This window comes from Topomyia yanbarensis, chromosome 3, assembly GCF_030247195.1.
Source record: "Topomyia yanbarensis strain Yona2022 chromosome 3, ASM3024719v1, whole genome shotgun sequence".
NCBI classification, from domain to species: Eukaryota; Metazoa; Arthropoda; class Insecta; order Diptera; family Culicidae; genus Topomyia; species Topomyia yanbarensis.
In genome coordinates this window covers 229,042,046-229,062,655 of record NC_080672.1, presented here as the reverse complement: position 1 = coordinate 229,062,655, position 20,610 = coordinate 229,042,046, and the positions used below count along the sequence as shown (strand labels likewise).

At 39.2% G+C, this 20,610-nt stretch overlaps 1 protein-coding gene across 2 annotated transcripts in view; it reads left to right on the top strand.

Moving 5' to 3' along the window:
• The first annotated feature begins 17,420 nt into the window (after positions 1-17,420).
• Positions 17,421-20,610, top strand: part of LOC131688806 (muscle calcium channel subunit alpha-1) — a 1,302,489-nt gene continuing 1,299,299 nt past the window's right edge. For both annotated transcript variants that reach the window (XM_058973340.1, XM_058973339.1), the window contains exon 1: positions 17,421-17,605. The gene's annotated coding sequence lies outside the window, so the exon portion shown is untranslated. The remainder of the gene's footprint in view (positions 17,606-20,610) is intronic.

Here is a 20,610-nt window from a genome sequence, read left to right as displayed (position 1 = left end):
TCGTGTCTGCAGTTTCACCAAATATGTCCCCTTTGGCGGCAATTCCAGCAAAGGGGACCATTTGTCTGTTCGACTGCCGGCGTGGCACTGGGTTGTTGAGCACGCGTTACTGATTTGGACTGCTCCTTTGCCCGCCGATCACCATCGAACCTCTTTCCTAACGCGTTCACCTCTTCTGCTTCGGAATAGGATCCCGTCGACTCTTCAGCCTCGATGTTGTGTAGACCAGTCGTGTTACGTGTCGGTCCTTCTCGACACTGTCTGAATGCCGGATCGTTCGCATCGATACGGTACGCATAGTATTCGAGCTTGCGCAAATCTCGTACAGTTCTGCACGCCAGTTTGGAACGGTAGTGTGGACGCATGTTGTCCCAAATGACTTCAAACACCCTTTCCTGATCAAGTGGTGATGATAGAAGCTTGTTCAACCTCTCTATCTCCGTCTTAAACGTCAAGAACGGCTCGTTCCTAAGTTCTTTCCGCTCGTAAATTTTCTGACGATTTTTCTGGTCCTTGTTCGGGTTGCTGTACATGTAGCGGATTTTCTCCTCGAAGTCCTGCCAATCTAGGAACTCGTCAGCGTAGCACAAGTACCAATGGTAGGCATCTCCTCGCAATATAGTATGCACTCGCTGCAACAGGATGTCATCTGCGATCCGGTCCATTCGCGCTAGCCTACGAATCTTATGGAGAAAATCTTCTAACGATCGATGGCGGGGGTTGCCACTAAAAGTTAGATGCCATTTCTCCATACGCCGGTCTGCGTCCTGAATCTCACGATCCGCGATTCGTCGATTCACACGACGTCTTGGACGAAACTCTTCAGCGTCATACCCATCTTCGTCCTCGCTACTCTGCAAGATTACTGCACTCTGCCTTCGATGCAGGCCACCGGTGGGATTACCTCGACTATCCCACTGAGAAAAACTCCGTCTGTCGCTCCACCGCCTATCAGCTGGATCCTCCCGTTCAGCTATTCTCGTCTCCATGCCACACATTCTGCTCAACCGTCGCGGTTGCTCCTGACCGTCTCGTGTATCGTAGTACGAATGGTCGCTTACTGTCTCCATCCGTCGTTCGACTGATTCCCTTCGAATCGCTCGTCCTCTATCGGACTCATCCTGTCTCGTCTGTGGAATGCCGCTATATCGTCGTTGTGGTACCTCTTCTCTCAGCCTGCGTTCGGTTTCTGGACGGTTGACTCGGTTGTACGGTGTCGGTTGCGCTTCTCTGTCGAACTCCACTCTACTCATCAGCTCAGAAACTTGAAGCCCTCGATTGGAAGGGTTGACGAACCTCATCGGATCCGGTATCTGGGTTGCCAGTCTAAATTCTGCCAATTCTCGCCTCAACTCAGCCACTTGCATTCTCAGCATTCTGTTCTCGTCGTTAAGTTGGTTTTCCCTCCGTAGTTGTTCCTCACTCGCTGTTTTAGGAATTGCTCCAAGGGATCGCTTTGAATTCTCATCAGACGACCTGTCCTCGCGTTCTTGTCCGTCGTCTTGATGCCCTTCGCCTTTCCCATAATCTTTCCCTGACTCCAATGCCATCTGCTGATTATTGACAACTTCTGAGTGAGAATCTTCGAAACCCTTCTTCCCACTAAATTTGTTCAACACACTACGAATTTCCCCTACGAGTTATTTACGCATGGCTTCGGATCCCGGATCCTCGGCGATGCTTCGGGCGACCCTAAGCGCGTAATGTTTCAAACGAGAAATACACCTTTCATCTGGACCCCTCTCCAACTTCCTTCTCAAGCCATCGATTATGCCTGACACGCGATCGAATTCTTGTTCGATAGTAAACCGCGACGGATAATCCCGATTTTCCCTCACATCTTCGTAAAAAAGGTTTCGTAGTCGGTATTTGGCTTCCGAATCAGTTTTAGTTTCCTCAACCTTACCACGAATCATGAGCTCGTAATCTACTTCCTCATTGGTTAAGTGGTCGGCTCTCGGAAACTTAGAAGCCATTTCGGTTTTTTTGAATATGTAAAATTTAATAAATAGTACAGAAAATGTACAAAAATGGTAAATATAAACCCTTATCTCTAATAAATGTTCCCACACAACGATAACATCACAAGAATATTCCTTAGAATCCCCAAAATATTTCTGTATCCTCAATAAATTTCTCCAAAAAAATATGCCTGATGATACTTCTCCAAAATAAACGGTATCCAAAATATGTTACATTACCCTAAATACTACATAAATTACAAAAATGAACCTAGACTAAAAATGTACATAAGAACGAAAATAAATGACGAAAACAATCATAACTTCAACAATATTCTCCAAATATACTTCAAAAATTCCAAAAAAATCCTGCAGTTGGGCGCCAATTTGCTAGGGATCGACCAGGGCTGGCGACAAATTGGCCCCACGTTGGGCGCCAATTTGTCGCCAGCCCTGGTCGATCCCTAGCAAGCGTGCAGCTTATGCGCCACTTCCCGTAGGAAGACTGCACACCAAGATTTGTTTGCCCGGATGAGACTCTTCTTAGGGCGAGTCCCTGAAGAAGATTCACCTAAAAGAAATTAATCAGGATCGAACCAGACAGGCTTATCAAAAATCAGCCTCCAAAAGTCGGGTAGACGACCCTATTATCAACTAGCAGCAATCATTAAAAACCTCATCACCCTCAGATAATTCGCGGTAAGAAACTCCCCATACCTAACTAAAAGGGTTGTGTGTGGCGTTCTTGAATGGCGAAACTAGGCCGACACACAACCTACTTCATGGACGCGTCCCTAACTATCGCCGTCCGTGGACGACTTCTCGAGCGTTTTGCGCTCTGGCGGCTTAAATTACTGTGGCGTCCTCCCTGGACGCCACCCTTCACTCTTATCTAGCAAGAACGATACGACTCACCAGTTCTGCTGCTGTTGGTTCTGCTGCTGTCGATCGTTCTGCTGCGATGACGGGCGATGATGGGCGATCACATCGATCGGCCGCGCCGGTTTCTGACCAGCGGTTGTTGGTGTTGGTTGATGCTGATTTATCTGCCGGAAAAGTTGCGATGGTTTTCCCGGCGATTGAAGGAAACGGTTTATTGATGGACCGTCCTTCCTTCCGGCGGCGTAACGGTGCCGGGTTCAAATTCGTCCTTGCGCGCGTGCTGCTTTCCTTCGTTTTGCCTCTTACCTCGTTCGTCGGCGAGCTGTGCGGAATAGAAAATAGAATGCCGTCTGCCTACGACAAACGGGGTCGTTAGCACATGCGTTGGGGTCAATGGCACCTAACGTTGAGCACATTTACCTTTTCTAGCAACTTTCTGCACACGCTTTCCTACAAACGCACTATTTACTCCCTTTTAGACTATACTTGAGCTATTAGGGTGGGAGAGCAAAGAATTAGACAAAATTCACAGTAACATTACGTCACATTAATTACTTTAGACAAACTAAAACCGGACAAATCACGCGAGCGCCAAAACGTTTGGCGGACTGGGACGAAATGGACTAGCAGCGTTAATCCTCAGATTAGGGAAGGTAATTTCGTACGAACTTACAGGAAGCGCGTATTTTCCCGCAAATTTCTTCGGACAAGTTCGGAACTCAACGACCCTACTAGCTGTTTTATTCTGTCAGCTAACCTTTTGCTCTATCTGTCCCTTTCCATCATGCATCCCAAGCGAAGGATCGTCATGGTTTTCGTCTTCAGGAGAATCTCAACAGGCAATTTAATTTCTTCCCCTTGCGGAGAGGAGTACTTGCTAGGGTGTTGCGCAAGAGTCGATCAACGGTAGGTTGTCTAACTCTTGGCGCAAACAAATCAGACTGGTTCTACTAAATTTGAAAAATATTGCTGAATATGACATGACCGCTAGAAGTGCCGGGGAGGAATCAGGTTCTGGGCAAGAGCAGTGGTTTTTAGCGGGTCGGGTGATGGCAGCCCAAATCCGTTCCCTGAGACAATGGGGTTTTTGTACATTTTTTCTCACTCAAGGTTTTTCTGAATTTTTTTTACTGCTCTCTAAAAAAAAACACACGCACACACACACAAAACTGTAAATATGAGCTGCATGCCGCCTGTGTGGATAAGCTGCTCAATCGCATTGATGATCGCACTAGGGTTGTTGTTCTCGGTGATTATAATTTACCGTTGCTACGCTGGAGTTTTGATGACGAAATCGAATGCTTTATCCCTAATAATGCATCCTCTGAGCACGAGCTGTTGTTAGTCGAAACTATTATCGCTTCTGGTTTACAACAAGTAAACTACCTGATGAAAGACAATGGAAGATTACTTGATTTAGCCTTTGTAAGTAGTGCCAGTGATTTTGAAATCATAGAACCACCCGTACCGCTAATGAAATTGGATCGTCATCATCATCCGTTTGTTTTGACCATTGAGACTCTTTACGGTTCACCAGTGATTGACGATGTAGATGTGTGGTATGATTTCAATTAATGCGATTATGACGAGCTAAATGCGAGAATCTCAAACATCAATTGGATTGAAATATTATCACTGGGTACTCTCGACGAGGCTGTGGACAGGTTTTATCGCGAATTGGACTTAATTTTTCAACAACACGTGCCTCTGAGAAGACGAATGCACCGTTGCCCAAATAAACGCCCCTGGTGGAACGATGAGCTGCGCAATCTGCGAAATCGGTTAAGGAGGGCTCGTAAACGATTTTTCCGGAAAAGAGGTGAAGATGATAAATCGTTTGTGCGATATTTAGAGCGACAATTTCAATCATTGAATGCATCTTGCTTTCGATCATACGTTTCACGACTTGAGAGTAACATGAAGGACGAGCCGAAGCAATTTTGGGCTTATTTGCGGAACAAAACATCCACCCGTGGTTTTCCTGAAAACGTGAACTTCCGTGACAGGACCTCAACGACACCTGCGGAGTCAGCAAATCTATTCTCGTCTTTCTTTCAAAGTGTGCTAAGTAATAACCCACCACCTTTGTCTGAATCGTACCTGAGTAGTCTACCGACGTTCTCCTTGAATTTGCCTGTAACATCTTTCACCGAACGCGAACTGTACACCAATCTACGTGGCGTTGACGGTTCAAAGGGACCAGGATCGGACAGAATACAACCATGTTTCGTCAAGGAATGCTCTTCATCGTTAGCTGTACCGATATCCATGCTTTTCAATCGCTCTCTCGGTGAAAGTATTTTTCCTGCCAAGTGGAAGGAGGCTTTAATAACACCAATTCATAAAGCCGGTAACGTCCATGACGTCATGAATTACAGTGGAATTTCAATCCTGAGCTGCCTCCCAAAAGTTTTTGAAAGTATGCTGTTAGATATTCTCTACCCTGCAGTAAAACACATCGTCACTACACATCAGCATGGGTTTGTTAGAAAGCGCACAACAACGACGAACTTAATGAGCTATGTGTCAACGCTGATTGATAAATTAGAGAAACGACAACAAATTGATGCAGTGTATGCAGATTTCTCCAAAGCCTTCGATCGCCTTCCTCATCAGCTAGCTGTTGAAAAGTTGAGGCGAATCGGATTTCCGGACTGGCTGACCAATTGGATCTTCTCGTACCTTACAAACCGCAGTGCATCTGTTCGACTTGGAACTGTACTTTCAGACCCATTCGACATCACATCGGGTGTACCTCAAGGGAGTCACCTTGGACCTCTTCTCTTCGTGCTCTTTGTGAATGACATTTGCAGCGAATTGACATCGTGTAAGGTGATGTACACAGATGATCTGAAAATTTATCGCATCATAACAACTCTGGTAGATTGTTGTGCACTTCAGATGGACATAGATAGGATCATGAGTTGGTGTGATAGAAACGGAATGACTATAAACATTCAGAAATGCAACATAATCACATTCACACGAATACTTTCGCCAATTACGTTTGAGTATGCAGTGAGCGCTGCCCCAGTAAAACGAGTTTCATCAATCAAGGACCTTGGTGTTATACTTGACCGTAAGCTACGTTTCATCGAACACTTCAATGCAGTTACTGCTAAAGCCTTTGCAGTATTAGGACTCATCAAACGAAACACCCAAGATTTCAACGACGTCTACTGCCTGAAGGCACTGTACATCAGTCTGGTACGCAGCATTCTAGAGTATGGAGTTATCGTTTGGGCCCCGTATCACACCGTACACATTAATCGCATAGAACGGGTGCAAAAGAGATTCGTCCGGTATGCCCTTCGACGGCTTCCCTGGCGAAATCGATTTGAACTACCACCGTATGAGCATCGTTGTGCTCTTATCAACCTGCCTACGCTACGAAACAGGAGAGTTTTTCTGCAGCGACTCTTTGTGTTCGATCTTCTCGTTGACAACATTGACTGCCCTATGCTTCTCGCTAAGCTGGACTTCAACGTTCCTGGTAGGTCTCTGCGGAGAATGGACTTCTTTCGGCGCTCTACTCATCGCACGCAGTACGGCCAGAATAACCCGGTAGATGTTTGCTGTCAGCTCTTCAATAGCGTTTTTCATCATTTTTAATTTAACTTAAGTAGAGAAATGTGCAAATTGAAAATAGATTTAAGTTAGTATAGTATTTCAGTCTGTACGAAAATTTATTAATTCGAAGACAATATATTAATTCAAAACGCATACAGCGTCTTGCATTCCGTCGTTCTCTCGAGAACAAAACTTTCCACCTGGAGGCACAACCGTCTTAGCCGGTTGCAAAAACTGTTATGATTGGGATGGATGTATATTTGCATAAAACAATATATAAGTACTAGTATTTATATTCACTTAAATATATACATACTGATTTACATATGCGTACTAAGATACGTACATATACATATTAGGGTGGGGTATAACGATCACTTTTTCAGCACAGCACTTTTTTGGTTCCATTTGGGGTCCCAAGTAACTGTGCAAAATATGGAGTCGATTGCTTTTGACCCGGCGTAGCGCATTGCGTTTGAAATTTGTATGGAAATTAGTATGGGAAAACCTATTTTTTTGCATTTTCAATTCTACAGACAATCCATCCTGCAGTATGCAACTAAATGAAATAGTTCAGGATATGCTGAACAACTTTGCCGAAGGATATAGGTGTTAGAATTAAAACAAGTTGTAGTTGTTCAAAGTTTGATAGCTCGAATTAATTGCCAAAAATCATTTTCTTTGCCAACACTGCCAGTGTAACATACCGAAATACATCATATAGCTTAGATTTATCACATTGATATGTTTGGATGAGTTATTCAAAAGCCTTAGCCCCATTCCATGGGCGTAGATAGTTGAGTATTAGGGCGTAGTGAGGGGGGGGGAGTGGCTTTAATCACCCCAACACATTTGATCTATTTAATGGATACCACCAGTCCTAAATAAGGTATTGGCACTTAAGCCAAAAGACAAAAAATTGAATTATTAGTTTAATTCGAACGGGCGGGTTCGCTCCCGTCATACCTCTGTTCACTGGGCAAGGGACCAGAAATCGACAGTCTTCATTAGCTCTGTCACCCACCGAAGTACGATGGGTAATGAACTAAAAATTAGACATCAGACGATAATAAAAACCCGGGCCTTGGTATCTAGCGGGGAAATTAAATAGATCAAATGTGTTGGGGTGATCAGCTGCCGTTGTGTGTGATTCTCGCTTTGCAGGCAGGGTACGATCACCGTCGCCAGTGGGATAATCATATGTTCTTACTGGGATGTCGCCATACCCAGAGATAGCATAAGGGTTAGTGCATTGGGCCGGAGTCTCAAAGGTTGCGAGTTCGAGGCTCGCCTCTGGGGGGAATTTTTTTCACATGATTGCTTAGCTTCACTCACCATTTCCGATCGTTTTTCCCCGTTGGATACCACCAGTCCTAAATAAGGTATTGGCACTTAAGTCAAAAGACAAGGAATTGTTTCTTCAAGGAGTCTAGGAAAAATATTCATTTTTGGCGGCAGTGGTGCCAACTATGCAATTTTTTTTAGTTAAAGATTATAAGTTAATTTTTCTCTCAATGCATATATTTTAATTTTGAAAATTCTAATACAGTAATGTTTCGATTATATCACGCTTATATCTCCATATATGTATGCATGAATCTGTGTGTATACATATGTATTAGGGTGGGGCATTGTTATATGGAAAAATGTATCCGTAATCACATCAACCGAGCACAGCACTTTTATGGTTCCATTTGGGGTCCCAAGTAACTGTGCAAAATGAAGAGTTGATTGGTTTTGACCCGGCGTAGCGCATTGCGTTTGAAATTTGTATGGAAATTAGTATGGGAAACCTACTTTTTTGCGTTTTCAATTCTACAGACTACAATTCTTCCTGCAGTATGCAACTAATTAAATAAAAGTATAGTCCAGGATATGCCGAAGGATGTATGGTGTTAGAATGTCTCTAAAACAAGTTATAGTTGTTCAAAGTTTGATAGTTCGAATTAATTACAAAACATCATTTTCTTTGCCAACACTGCAGGTTTACCAATGATATTTCATATAGCATTCATAAATAACATCATTAGAAAAACTCTAGAAAGAGAACTGCGGAGACTCCATTTTGGATCGATTGGATTCGCGTTTAGCTGTCAAAAAACGAATCCAATCGAACATTGCCTATCCTTATAACATTGGACGTGTTGCCATACAATGCCGGGGCATACGTTGCCAAAAATGTTGTTTTTCTCTCCGCAGTTCTCTTACTAGAGTTTTTCTAAACATCATATACTTTAGATTTGCCACATCGGTATGTTTGGATGAATTATTCAAAAGCCTTAGCTCAATTCCATGGGCGTAGATAGTTGGCGTAGTGAGAGGAGAGGGAGGGGGGGGGGGTGACTTTATTATATAAAAATTCGAACTGAAATAGCTGAAATATTGAAATGTTCAGATGAATTATTTAAAAACATTTGCACAATATCCTATGCATATAAGTAACGATGAAATGAAACATACTATATCCCTTTGCATTGACTTATCGTCGCTGTTGTGCTATCTTATGACAAACGCCATTTTGGGGTAAACTGAGTTAAATATGCCATATTGTTGGTCTAAAAAATCTCTACAAAATGGCGTTTTCGGAATTTTGACATACTAATTGGTTACTGAGATATAGTGAGAAACGTGCTGAGAAATTCTGTGATATTTGCTTAAAATGGCTGTGTCTGGGCATTGGCACAAGTTATCTTGATGGATTAGATGTTTTTCTATGTAAAAATGTCTGAGAAACACAATGGCAAAATCATTTTCAAAATAAAAATACACGAAATGTGAGAAAAAAGTAATTTTAGTTTTAAACTAAAAAAATACACTATTTGGCAACACTGTATCCAAAAATCATTATTTTTTCTAGTTTCCCTGACTCATTTCCTTTAAAATGCATCTCACTGATTGTTTATAGACCAAATAAAGCCAAAGATATAAATAAAAGTTAATAATAGATGATTTTTTTCTATGGAAAATTTTCCAAGCACGATTATGAAACGCCATACAAATTTTGTTTTCAATACACACCTATGACACGTATGAGTGCGACTTTTGTTTACACGTTTAGCAAAAACTCGTAATATAGTCAACCGATCTTCATAATATTTGAGATATTAATACAGAATAGACAGAAGCATCAATTGTATTCTCTGAATTATTTCTACTATTTACCAATTGCAAGATATTCAATCTCAAACTTTAAAAATCGTTTTTCTCGAAATGTGCAAAATGGCGCTTGTCATAAGATAGCACAACAGCGACGTTATATCAAAGCAAGTAAAGTTACAGACACGAAGGAGTTCTTTCTTGAAATTTCAACAGATTTCATGCGAAAACTAGCAAACGAGAGGAGTAAAAATAAGGGTTACCTCAATACAAAACGAGTGGGTTCCTTCAACAGCAATTTTTGCTTCAGGTGATCGAAAAGAACATCCTATCAAATCATAATGCGTCTTAAACTGAAATATAATATCAATACAATCGGAAATGGTGAGTGAAGCTAAGTAATCATGTGAAAAAAATTCCCCCCAGAGGCGAGACTCGAACTCGCAACCTTTGAGACTCCGGCCCAATGCACTAACCCTTATGCTATCCCTGGGTATGGCGACATCCCAGAAAGAACATATGATTATCCCACTGGCGACGGTGATCGTACCCTGCCTGCAAAGCGAGAATCACACACAACGGCAGCTGATCACCCCAACACATTTTATCTATTTAATTTCTCCGCTAGATACCAAGGCCCGGGTTTTTATTATCGTCTGATGTCTAATTTTTAGTTCATTACCCATCGTACTTCGGTGGGTGTCAGAGCTAATGAAGACTGTCGATTTCTGGTCCCTTGCCCAGTGAACAGCGGTATGACGGGAGCGAACCCGCCCGTTCGAATTAAACTAATAATTCAATTTTTTGTCTTTTGACTTAAGTGCCAATACCTTATTTAGGACTGGTGGTATCCAACGGGGAAAAACGATCGGAAATGGTGAGTGAAGCTAAGCAATCATGTGAAAAAAATTCCCCCCAGAGGCGAGCCTCGAACTCGCAATCTTTGAGACTCCGGCCCAATGCACTAACCCTTATGCTATCCCTGGGTATGGCGACATCCCAGAAAGAACATATGATTATCCCACTGGCGACGGTGATCGTACCCTGCCTGCAAAGCGAGAATCACACACAACGGCAGCTGATCACCCCAACATATTTGATCTATTTAATTTCTCCGCTAGATACCAAGGCCCGGGTTTTTATTATCGTCTGATGTGTAATTTTCTAACATATGAAGACATATTTTATATAATTAGATTTCTAATACAAACGAAGCCAAAAGATTTCTGCCAACTTATGCCTTCCGCAAACTAGGCCCCCTCGCCTATTACACTAGTATACCAATTTTGGGGTGATTGCAGTAAATCGTAAAATCGTAAAATCGTTTTTGAGTTTTTTGAAAAACATGTTTTTGGCACTTTTTGCAGTCTTAGGAATAAATCTTCCGATTAACACAATCGACTCACCATTCGAAAGGTATTGAAGTGTCCGTAACAAAAATGTATACATGTGAACATTGCTTTTTTAATAAAATTTTCAATAAATTTTATTGTAACGCCAAACATTTTTGTCAATAAAGTCATAAAGAATCTACAATTTTTGGTGTTTGGTGGTTAATTTAGATGATTTTCCTTGAACAGATCGATAGAAGTCATACACTACATATCTTTCCCATGCACTTGTTTTTCTTTTAGAATTGTGGAAAGATTAAGTAAATTTACAACATTAAAACTTCAAAAATGCTTGAGAAACTCCCCAAAAAGCGATAAATATTTCCCTGTTTTATAGTACAGCTAAATTTTTCAAGCGAAATTTTCTAAATGATGAGCTTCCAGTTCACAACCTATGGATAGTCCCGTTCACTCGATACACGCTCACCTATAGGACGAATGTATGCCAAAATGGAAAATTATGCTTGCTTTAAAAATTTTCTTCGAGGATAAGTTGCAAAATTTAAAAATTTTCTGCGAGGATAAGTTCTTTTTTTTTGACAGCACTGCTCTTTGGTGGTTAACGCAAGTCATTTAGGGTCCCTACACTTTCGTTAATTTACGTGTGTTTTTTAAGTGTTTTGTTGGTGAAATATATGTCAATTAGTGTTTCATTATTTTCTGCAGTGATAGGAATAGGAGGCTGGTGTTATTTTGGTCGGTAAATAGTGTATTAAGTGCATGAATATCGGTTCGCATTCGGCGTACCGCAATTCAACCATTTTTGAGTTGTGCGATAGTGTGATAGTGTATCTGTAGCGATCAGCTGTGTCAATTTGTCTCTCATATGAGCGGTCACAGTGGCGCAATCGGTGTATAGTGTAAGCGCTCATCTGCCGGGGTGTCTCTTGTATTCAGCCCGTACACATCTCATACTTGTGCTCTACCATCTGGCTAGGGCTTGCTCGCTACATACAACTAGCCAACTAGCCTGTGTGTTTTTGGGTTGGTTCTGGGTCAGCTCTGTGGATATAAGCAGGTAATTTGTGTATCAGGGACGGTTTCGGTGCGGCTAGGACTGTTTTCGCTGCGTACTGCTGTAATCAAACAGTTAGTGAAGTGTGAGTATTTCTCTGTCGTTGTGCCAGACTGTCTCAACGTAGTGATTGTGATCATTTGCCCCCGGTGTTCAGCCATCATCGCAGCTGATTGTTTGTATCGCTCTGTGAGTGGCAACGATATTGTTATTTTTTTTTTCAGATGCACTTCTGATCGGTGCAGGTGGGTATCGGACATCGCTTGCTCAAACTGGGCACTTCTGCACGGAAACCGAAATTGCATCGTGCCTGTTATTACTTTTCTTTGCAGCAAATATAGTGAAGTTTTTTTGTGTTTTGATGTACAATTTTAGTTTATTTGTTTAATCTAGTGTGCCTTGTGCTTTATTATTGTATTCTTTTTTGTCTTAATTGCGATGGATACTGATGATGTTATTTGCGTTGAATGTAAAAAAAGGGAGACTGACTCGAACAAACTGGTAACCTGCTTGTACTGCTTTAAAAGCGCACATTACAAATGCCGCAATATCATTGGCAATGCCGTTCGTCGCGTAAAAGAAAATATGTACTTTTGCACACCCAACTGTTCCGACATTTATAAAAAGATTATTGAAATGAAAACTAACAAAAGTGATATTGTAGCCGCTCTCGGGTCAGAGCTGAAAATAACAGTCGCGAGTGCTGTGGCTTGTGAAATGCAGAACCTGAGGGCAGAATTTAGATCGATTACCTCTGCTATTGAAAATTCGCAAGATTTCCTATCTACGAAATTTGATTCAATTGTCTCAGACTTTCGAGATCTAAAATCTGAAAACGAGGCCCTAAAACAAGAGATAAGTTCCTTAAGAAAAAAACAATCTTGCCTTTATGAAAATGTAAACAAACTTGAGATGAACTTAGACAAAACTGTTCGGGATAACGTCTTAAACAATGCCATTTTTCTGGGAGTCCCCTTCCTCTGTAATGAAAATACCGTTGAATTAGTTATCAAAATTGCTCATTGCATTGGTGCTAACCTAGACCGTTCCTCAGTGGTGTCTGCCGAAAGGTTGTCACCAGGTAAAAAAGCAACAAATAGTTTGGTTCCCATAAAAGTGGTTTTCACAGATAGGACCGTGAAGGAGATTTTGTTCACCAAAAAAAAGGAGTTTGGTAGACTGATCTCTACTTCGATCGACGATTCCCTGGTCATCAATGGCAAACCTACAAATGTTGCGATTCGCGATGAGTTAACCCCACTTTGCTTAGAACTATTGAACGAAATGCGCGAGCGTCAGGAGTTTCTCAACATTAAATATGTCTGGTCCGGTCGAGGAGTTGTTCTTGTTAAGAAAAATGAAAAAGCAAAACCTGAAATAATTAGAAACCGGAATGATCTAAACCGCATAACTAGCCTATACTCAAATGGTTCTTCTGACGTTGCAGACTCGCTACCTGCGAATATTTCTCCATCACCCTAAAGAAAACGAACAAACAATATCCCGAGGGAATAGTGCTTCTTGCTTTTACAACATTTTGCTCTTTTACATATAATTTACATTTCATTTCAATGGCTTATATAGAAAATTTCTTTCACGATGATATAGACAGTTATAATGCGAGTGTTTCAATGAATAATAGTAAATCGCTGAATATTTTGCAATGGAATATAAGGGGTATGAATGAGCTTTGTAAATTTGATCAAATCTTGCAAACATTGGATCGTTGCAATAAATTAATTGATGTGCTTGTTATCGGGGAAACGTGGATCAAGTCGGGCAATGAAGATATCTTTAAAATTAGGGGCTATAATGGGATTTTTTCCTGTAGAGAACAATCGAACGGTGGAGTAGCTATCTACGTCAGGAAAAATATTTCTCATAGAGTAGTGCTGAACACTGTTGTTAACGGCTTTCATCATGCTCACATCGAACTCTGCATAATGCAACATTATTTCGATGTGCATTGTTTTTATCGCCCTCCATCTTACGATATTGGTCAATTCCAAGCCAAGCTTGAAAGTGTTCTCGCTTCCGCTTCAAATTCGCGCCCCTGTTTCATTGTAGGAGATCTCAATATACCGGTTAACCTATCGAATAACAATGTCGTCTCACGTTATAAAACTCTCCTGGAATCGTATGGTTTCATATGTACGAACACATTTCCGACTCGCCCAGCTAGTTCAAATATTCTTGATCACGTTGTTTGTAGACTGGAGGATGCTGCTCGCTTACGAAACGACACGGTTTACACCATAGTTAGTGATCACGTTCAAATTATATCTTCATATAAACTTGCAGTAAAAAGAGAACCCGTTAATTTGACGAAATCAATAATCAATCATGAAAAACTCAATAACGACTTCAAAAATTTCATAGAAAACATCGAATTGATTGATGATGTAGATGTATGTCTTACAAATATCATCACAACCTACAATTCTTTACTTGCGGAAAACACTAGAACGGTCTCCAAAACTTTTAAATGTAAAGGCGTTTTTTGCCCCTGGATCAATTTCGATTTGTGGACACTGATTAAAATCAAAAGTAATTATCTGAAACGAGTAAAAAATAACCCCAATGATGAAAACCTCAAAGCTCTTCTGCAACACATAACTAAAAAAGTTAATGTAATGAAAAAGCGGTGCAAAAAGGCCTACTTTGAAAACCTTCTATCCAACACAACTCATTCAAAACTTTGGAAAAATATTAATACCATTTTTGGTCATTCAAAGTCGGATGTTCCCATCAGCCTAATTTCCAATGATATCAGAGTCACTGAGACTAAAGAAGTATGTAATGTTTTCAACGAATATTTCTCTAGTATTGGCAAAAATTTGTCTGACAATATTCCCACGAGTCCCAACTCAAATCCTATTACAAATATACAACACGTCCAAGAAACAATCTTCTTGCGTCCTGCAACCATAAACGAAGTGATCCTTTTGATTAAAGGCCTCGAAAAAAATAACAGTTGTGGTCCTGATAAGATCCCCGCTAGTGTTCTTAAGAGTAACTGTACCACTTTTGCAAATATCCTAACCAAAGCTTTTAATTTAATAATTCAAACCGGGAGGTACCCAGACTGTTTAAAAATAGCCCGAGTAATTCCAATTTTCAAAGCTGGTGATCCAAACCAACCTTCCAACTATAGACCAATTTCAACATTGTGCGTTTTCAATAAAATTCTTGAGAAATTGCTCATCACTCGACTACTCGAGTTTTTGAACAAACACAACATAATTTACAACTACCAGTATGGGTTCAGACAGGGCTGCAGCACTTTAATTGCAATGACCGAACTAATTGACTCCATCATTAGTCAAATTGATAGCAAAAGAATTGTTGGTGCCCTTTTTCTGGACCTAAAAAAAAGCATTCGATACTCTGGATCACTCAATCCTGCTTAAGAAGTTAGAATGCTATGGTATCAGGGGATTAGCAAATCATATTATTCGTAGCTATCTGTCGCATAGGAACCAATTCGTATCTATTGGAGACTCGTGTAGCTCTTGTAGACCAATAGAAATAGGAGTGCCCCAAGGCAGTAATATTGGGCCACTGTTATTTTTATTGTATATCAATGACCTAGGTAGACTCGGGTTAAAAGGGACTCCTCGTCTATTCGCGGATGACACCGCGTTGTTCTACCCGAACAACAACTGCCTGGATATTGTACGCGACATTGAATCGGATTTAAAAACACTAACGACGTATTTCAACGAAAACCTTCTTTCCTTGAACCTATCAAAAACTAAATATATGCTGTTTCGTTCATCTAGAAGAGCTATAGGCGTGCATCCAGACCCAAGAATGGGACAGTCTGTAATTCAGGAAACTAACTGCACACTCTCCTGGATTGAGCATATAACATCTATAAAGAGAAAAGTTGCATCGTTATGTGGGGCTATGCGTAAAGTATGCTCTTTTGTTCCCCAGCATGTACTTCTAAAATTTTATTATGCGCACATCCACTCATTGCTGAACTACCTTGTATCTGTGTGGGGCCGTGCCAGTATTTCGAATCTGAAAAAGCTACAAACGCTTCAAAACAGATGTCTTAAAATTATTTATAAAAAACCATTTATGTACCCTACTATTTTGTTATACAATAATAATGCCCATAACATTTTACCTTTGCTTGGGTTGACTAACTACCAAACAATAATGTACATCCACAATGCTTTGCATAATACTATTGCTCATAATAATCTAGAATTTACGACAGGAATTCGAGCTCACAGCACCAGACAAGCCAATCATTTATTATACTCCAGAGTATCCACGAACCTTGGTCAAAGACGCATTACTTTCATCGGACCTAAGTTATTCAACCAGCTTCCTACTGATTTAAAGCAAATAACATGTCGCACTCGTTTCCAAGCAAAATTGAAACTAATTTTAAAAAATAAAATAGGAGAATTTTTAATATAAACTTCGTTCACCACCAATCGAGCTTATTCCTTTAGCTATGATTGGTTAACATTTTTTAAATAAAAACAATTGATAAATGCATTTTTATAGCAACAAGTAATAAATAAATTTAAATTATTATGAGCTTCCTGCAAAGCTACGATGGGACCCTTAAAAGGATTCTTTTCCGCTGGGTACTCGCCGAAGCTTCTTGTCAAATTTTGTGTTTTGTCGGTCTCGTATGGTTTTTTTTTTCTTCTCAGCGTTTCCGCGATTCGTAACTTTGTTTTGTTGTGCTGACCTTTTTTTTGTACGCTGAGAACTGATGTGTCCACTACCAGGGGGCTCCGTTTGTGAGCTTTTTGGTGTGGGGGTAAGAGGCGGGCTATTAAAAAAAAAAAGTTATCATTTTTTGATTTTTACGGAAAAGGTCATCCAAACATTCAAAAACGGGTAAGTGCGCAATTTTTCGGAAAAATCCGACCCGACCCGTACCCGGAATAAATATTTTTAAATGCACCCGACCCGTACCCGGTGATAACAAAACCCGAACCCGAGCCGATTCCTACGGATACGGGTTCGGATCGGGTATCGGGTAAAAATACCCGTACCCGTCCATCTCTAATATATATATATATATATATATATATATATATATATATATATATATATATATATATATATATATATATATATATATATATATATATATATATATATATATATATATATATATATATATATATATATATATATATATATATATATATATATATATATATATATATATATATATATATATATATATATATATATATATATATATATATATATATATATATATATATATATATATATATATATATATATATATATATATATATATATATATATATATATATATATATATATATATATAAATATAAAGACGTTGTGCCTGCAACCCTTTTGGAACACTGAACGTCTCATTCGATGTTCTTTCGGTTCTGTATTAAATTGTCAGCCGTTTTGTAGATTATTATGCTCTTACGCGCATGCGCGCCTCCTCGCGTGCATTATTTCGAGACATGTATTTCAGTTCTGTTTGCGCTACAGACGTTACAAAACGGGGAAATTCTAATGTGGTTTTCATCCATACTAGATATAAAGTAGAAATGATGCGTGGCGAGAATCAATTGCATACTTAATTACAATTAGTCGACATAATATGAAACATTTTTAAAAGTTGAAACCTATCACATACATATCAGTGTTATACAAAACCTGCTTTGCAAAAGGTAAATATCATTTTTACATTAAACTTATTAATTAAAACGAATTGAAATTTAAATGAATGCGTTGTAAGTATTTCAGTACGTTTTAAATAATTTTCCACGCTCGATAAATCCTCGATATTACTTAAATGTTAAGATCAGGTCTTTTCCATCTATTTATAATTCGATTGACTTTTGTGAACTTCCATCCCTATTTTGCGCGTGCGTAAGACCATGATCTATCAACTACTCAAATCACTGATGGCGATCATTTGGAGTTTGGGTTTTGCATAAGTCTCTTTGAAATCTAATAACATTGGTATCAAAGATACCATTGTCATTTGTAAACATTATTGATGCAGGACTGTAGTATTTTGGTCCTGTGCGGGACTCACTCTCGCGCCTATCCACTAAAGCACAGGACTTTATCAAAGCATTACTTACAGGGAGGCTGTACTTCTTTCATTTACCCGCGAATTTTCCTCAGTCTACTTGGAGCCCAACTTAAACCATTCAATTACTCGTCTTTTGAGCCATTTTTCTTCTGTATTTTCTCTAGTACTTCATAATACTCTGCATTCCAGTGGTGTGAAATCTCAAATTTTCGATGTCCGGAGGGTCGAGCCTTATATACCAATCAAGCTCGACGATTTGGGGCAATGTCTGTGTGTGTACATGTGTTGCAAACCCTCATTTGTGTGTCTCAGCAATGGCTGAAATCCAAATCAATATCAATTGAAATGCCCAGCACTCAGACAGAATGCTATTAATTTGATTAACATTTCTTACAAAAGAAATGTATAAGATTCGCTCAAACTTTGAAATTTTTTACGAGGAGCGGAGGTCTGAATCTCATATACCAATCGACTCAGTTCGACAAATTGGGACATTGTCTGTATGTGCACTGATATCATGTAGGGTAAAGTGCCTATTTTCACCATACTAAGCAAGGTGCCTCACCAATTCGTTAATTTCTCACCCTACAATCAATGGAATGCGTAAAAAATGACATGAACAGCTTTGCTTAGTTGTTAAGAACCAATATAATAACACAAAGGCGATGAAAATAGTAAAATTCTCGTATTAGAGCGGAACGAAAACTCGAATCGAGTGCCCCTACACTGATAATATTAATTCGTAAATATAATGAAATCGATCATGCAATGCACGAATTCATTCGTCAATTTCTGTATCGAAGTATTTTCGTGCATTGTAAATAGTAGGTTTCGTTCATTTCATGAACAAGAATAGCCGCTTGCTGAAAAAGCTTTCGTAAATGTTACACATTCAATGTACACTGCACGAATGACAACATTGATAACGACATTATTTTTCGTGAATGTAATGTAATGAAATGTTTTGTTTATTTTAATAAACGTTTGTGTATATTAAGAACGATTTCGTTGGTCGCAAGAATTCATTTCGCTTATCTTAGAAAAGTATGCGTATTTATTGACCTGTTGTTGTTTTCAGACGATCTTTTGGGATTGATGTTTGACAATATCGATTTTTTTAATTTAAAAAAAATCGATGTGGCCAAATCGATTTTATTGTGGTACGAAGAAATGGCCACTTTATGAACGAAAGTTTTCGTAAATCTCACTTATTTAGTTTACATTGCACGAATGTTATCGTTGATAACGATATTATTTTTTGTGAATGAAAAGAAATTTTTCGTTTATTAAAAAAACGTTTATGTATATTACGAACGATTTCATTGCTCACACGAATTTATTTCGTTCATCTTAGAAAAGTTTTCGTATTCATTAGCATATTATTTTTTCAATCGATAAGTTTAACAACAACAATTTTTTTAACTAACTAAAAGGATCGATCTGGCAAAATCGATTTTATTTCAACCTGCTCACCTCTATTTGGGACTAGAAAGATTGTAGTGTGAAGTAATGGTCGCTTGATGAACAAAAGTTTTCGAAATATTTACATATTTAGTGTACATTGCAGGAATGTTATCGTTAATAACGACATTATTTTTCGTGAATGAAACGAAATGATTCGTTTATTTCCATAAATGTTTATGTATAAGATGAACGATTTCGTTAGTCGCACGAATTTATTTCATTTATCTTAGAAAAAAATTCGTATTTACCAACCTCTTATTGTTTTCAGTCGATCTTTTGATGTTTGATAACATCGATTTTCTTTTAAAAAACATCTATGTGGTCAAATCGATTTTAATGTGGCACGAAGAAATGGCCGCTTGATAGAGGTGTGCGCCACGCCGCCGCGCCGACGACTGCATGTAAAAATAGTAAGCACATCGGCGTGACGCCGGCGCGCCCCCGATTTTTACCTGAAATCGGCGGCGCGGCGCACACCTCTACCGCTTGATGAACGAAAGTTTTCGTAAATTTTACTAGTTTAGTGTACATTGCAAGAATGTTATCGTTGATAGCATCACTTTTCGTGAATGAAACGAAATGTTTCGTTAATTTTAATAAGCGTTTATGTATATTACGAACGATTTCGTTAGTCGCACGAATTCTTTTCGTTAATTTTAGAAAAGTTTTCGTATTTATTATCCTCTTATTTTTTCATTCGATCTTTTGGGATCGATGTTTGACAATATAGATTTTTTTAATAAAAGGAACAGATCTGGCAAAATCGATTTTACTGTGGTATGAAGAAGTGGCCACTTGATGAACGAAAGTTTTCCTAAATTTTATTTATTTAGTGTACATTGCATGAATCTCGTCGTTGAAAACGACATTATTTTTCGTGAATTAATCGAAATGTTTTGTTTATTTTAATAAACGTTTGTGTATATTGCGAACAATCTCGTTGGTCGCACGAATTCATTTCGTTCATCCAAGAGATTTTTTCGTATTTAATAGCATCTTATTTTGACATTGCTCCTGCAGAGAAAAACTCAAACTTATTCATACAAAACCAACGAGCAGTTCGCGAAGGCTTAACTGAATCCGTACTGTTCCGGATTCTAGATCAAATAGAAGCGGTTAAGGAAATTGTCCTGAAATCAGCGGACACGGATACGGCTAGTCAGACTGAGA